We start from the raw sequence: 4366 nt of genomic DNA, 5'->3' as shown, positions 1-4366 counted from the left end.
CAATGCTACTCTATCATGTGACTGGCATGGATAGAAGTCAAGTCTACTGCTGAACAATGGAATGGAGGTGGATATTGCAGTGTTCTGAAGAGAGAGACTGATAGTCATGTCTGTCTCCTATTTTGGATGTAAGTCATTATGAGTTCCAATATGAGCATCTCTGTCTGTCTGTCTGTCTGTCTGTCTACCTTCTTCTTTCTTTCATACTGATCTTAAGCACAAATGCTTTCATTCTCCTAGCTTCTGTTTTCCTAAATTGGTCTCTTTTTTCAACTCTTCATTCTCTCTTCTGCCATGGAGACATGAAGTTTACATAAAGCACATCAGATGGGACACCAGAAGACCCGATCTTATCCCTTGGCTGCCTTAATGCCTACAGTGAGCCCAGCCCTGTTTCTTTTCCTCCCTGAATTTGTTTCTTCTCAACAGAGGAGATATTAGGCTGCAATCTGTTCTAAAGCTGTTTCTCGTGTTGGATATCTCTGTGGCAATCATCTATAATACAGAGACATCTCTGTACCAAAGAACAAGGCTTCATCCCCCACCCTGTCCTTAATGAGCACAGACAAGTCAAACACCCTGCTGCTGAGGGTTCAGGGTGAACAAGCCAGTCTGCTAAATCTCCTGTTAGAGACTGTTACAATGAAGAAGAGGTGACAAATTCTTCCATCATGGATGGTGAAGAGAGGAGGAAACTGCAAACCAGATGTGTCATAGAAGACAGACACACTGGCCTAGAACACTCTGGTTGGTCCTTACCATGACCTTAGGAGTCTCATTAAAAACAGGAAAGTGAAACTAGGTGTCATTAGCAAGCCTAGTCTCTGGCACCCAGACATATGTGATGAAAATGAGTCCCATATCACTCCTGATAGGCTCTTCACATTTTCTTCCTCCTTGTTCTTTCTCAGTTCTGGGCACACCAGAATAACAAATTCTAGATCCTATCTTCTGAAAGTAATTCTTCTAGCCCTGCCTCAGGCCTTTCTGCCTCAGACCACTGCAACTCACACCCTCTGTCCCAGGCAGAGGAAGATTTGGGAGATTTGTAGCTCGATCCTGCCCCCCTGACCTACAGCCCTATAAAATAGCAAGCAAGAAAGAAAGGGGGACAAAGCTAAGAACTAAGCACTGATGAAGATTGGAAGTGACTGGGGAGTCTAGGGGATTTATGTCTTATGGATCAAGATGACCAAAGAGGCCAGACAGAGAGCAGCAGCCCTGACGCCTCTGCCTAGTTGATAATTTATCCCAGAAAGTAGAGACCTCTGTTTGCCATTCACACAGGCTGGGTGGCTCTCTGGGTTCTCCCAGCCTACTGTCTGCAGGGACCCAGGCTGACTCACAAGTTTTGTTTTCCCAGACCAAACCCACATGTTTGATAGTTCGTCAATTCTCTCCACATCTAAGATCTTGTCAGAGGTTCATCTTACACTCCCGGTGAGGCTGGCAGGATGGGGACCCTCAACCTCATTGGCCAGAGGAGAAAATTGAAGCTGACAGAGGGTGACTCATGTAGGATCACCCAGGGAATGGAGAGAATGAGCCATTGTTGGCTGATGTTACATCTCCTATAGGTACACATTTCCTTTCCTATTCCCTCCCTTGGCACCCAATCTACCCTCAAATTAACTTTTCTCAGCCAATGAGTCAATTCAACTAACCTCTACTGCAAAACAATATTTACTAGGAACCGCTGCAAATGCAGAGATGAACAGAGTAAAGGCACATGCCCAAAACAAATACACCCTTTTAGAATGTGTGTTGTTACTGATGATAAAGATCTCTATCCAATATAATAATCAGCATGACCAAACAAAGACAGAAAATAAATAAATAAAAGCCTTGAAAAGAAACTAGGAGTAGAGACAATGCTGAGGTCAAGCACAAAGGCACTCTTCTAGTTGCTAGTTTCTTTGAAAGCAATTCACAGGTCATGAGGACAGCTCTTGATCTGGACAGCATGCTAGCAAATGAGTTCTTGAATAGAAATGCTCTCTTTTTAAAAATTATTTATTTTTATTCTTTAATCCTTTTTTTTACATCCAGACTTTATCTACCTCCTGAACTGCTCCCATCCCATACCTCTTCCCCAACCCCCAGCTCCAAGAGGATGTCCCCACCCCCTACCCCTGGGGCCTCAAGTCTCTTGAGTTTTAGATTCATCTTCTCTCTTTGAGGCAAGAGCAGGCAGTTCTCTGCTGTTTATGTGTCAGGGGCCTCATATCAGCTGTGTATGCTGCCTGGTTGGTAGCTCAGTGTCTAAGAGATCTCTGGGATCCAGTTCAGCTGAGATTGCTGGTCCTCCCATGAGGCCACCCTCCTCAGCTTCTTCCAGCTTTTCCACAATTCAACCACAGGGGTCCCAGCTTCTGTCCATTGGTTGGGTACTAGTATCTGAATCTGAATCTTTCAGCTGCTTGTTGCACCTCTTAGAGGGCAGCCATGCTAGGCTCCTGTCTGCAAGTACTCCACAGCATCAGTAACCTCGTCAGGGCCCCAGGTCTACACTTGAGCTGGATCCCAATTTGGGCCTGTCACTGGACCTCCTTTCTTTCATGCTCTTCTCCATTTTTGTCCCTGCAGTTCCTTCAGACAGGAACTATTCTGGGTCAGAGCTTTTGATTGTGGACGGCAACCACATCCCTCCACTTGATGTCCTGTCCTCCTATTGGAGGTGGACTCTACAAGTTCCCCCTCCCCACTGTAGAGCACTTCATCCAAGGACCCTCTCTTTGAGTCCTGAGAGTTTCTTACCTCCCTAGACTCTGATACATTCTAGAGGGTCCCCTATCACCTACCTCCTGAGGTTTCCAGTTTCCATTCTTTCTGCTGGCCCTCAGCTTCAGTCCTGTTCCCCCCACCATTACCTGATCATGTTCCCCCTTCCTCTCCCTGTCTCCTCTTCCACCCAGGTCCCTGACTCCCTATGGCCCTGGGACTGCCTTCTTCTTCCCACATGGGACTGAGGCATCTAATAAGCATCCAACACACAGACTGAGTATTGATGTCCAAGACCAGCTGTGTGATAAGCCTGTGAATATTATCTGCCAATTGTAAGGGCAAAGCATCAGTCTGGACAGTAGTATTTTACAAAACAAAAAGAAAAAGAAACCCTGAAGTTTAAGAATCTGATTAACCAGGTTTTTAAATTCTAACTGCACTTACAACTCATAGAGTTGACTTCGTAGCCTCTCTGAACACATTTTTTTCACCCATTAAATAGAAACAGTAGTAACGGCCTCAATGTTTTTTTTTTCCTGAAAAAAATGCAAAGATCACTTTATAATTTAACCACATTAGTCTAGATCCCATGCAAGGTCCCAAGATAATGGATAACGCATCCCAAGCACAATGGAAGACCACCATGCAAGGACTGACAAAGGTGGTGATGAAAACAGCTTATGTGGTTCTTTGCTGACCACCCACCTCTGACATATAAAGGAGGCAGAAGAAGCCAACACTAAGTGGAGAGTTAGACAAGGGTTTTCTGGAAAGAGCTATAAGTACTTTGCATATCTTTGTCCTCTCCCTCCCTTAACCCAAGCATGAGGAAAGTGGCTATAATGGGATCTTTGAAGGGCTGAATGTTTTCTCTACATTCAGGAGATATGGTGGACAGGAATCTGACTCCCACTGGTAAATATGAGAGGTTAGAGAGTAGCTAGCCAGATGTTCTAACTTCAGAGTAAAGGGAGGTTGCTGCACAGGAGACAACCTGCACTCTCAGAGTTCATCAAAGCAGAAAATGCAGAAGTGTTTTTCTCAAAACTAGATGTGGACCACACAGAAAGAGAGATGGTCTAAAGACCTGCTAGGCCCTGACAAAGAACCATGGGAAGCTAAATCCTTGGCTGAATGGGAATGGTGGTGCTAGGAGATGCCTAGCAGCTGGGAAGGGGTCTGCAACACTCAGCAAGTAGAATAATGTTTGCCCACATCAGGAGAACTCTTGCATGGGGTAGGGATATAGTACTCCAAAATAGCAAAAACTCCCCGGGAAAGATCAAGTAAGGCCAGTGCCTGCCTGCCGGGCATAGACAGACCTTGGTTCTACAAAGTCTTCACTGATTTATAAACATTCTCGTGCTCACCTTCCCTTTCCTTCTTCCACTACCTCTGCCAGTCCAGATTGCTTTGTTTTGTTTTAAATCCACAGTTTGAAAATGTATAAGGAGATGCTCTAAGAGAATAAACTGGCCCCTGCTTCTCACCACAGGAGACTGACCAGTGGCAGTTCTGACTCCAGGCAAGTAGTAAGGAAAAACCACTGCATTCAAGTGAATTCTGGGCTTTACTATTGTTATTATTGCAGATGGTACTGTTATTTTATTTAATTGTGTCCCCCAAATGGACAGGCTAGACA

This window comes from Grammomys surdaster, unplaced genomic scaffold (assembly GCF_004785775.1).
Source record: "Grammomys surdaster isolate TR1022 unplaced genomic scaffold, NIH_TR_1.0 100, whole genome shotgun sequence".
NCBI classification, from domain to species: Eukaryota; Metazoa; Chordata; class Mammalia; order Rodentia; family Muridae; genus Grammomys; species Grammomys surdaster.
Note: the sequence above shows the minus strand (reverse complement) of the source record.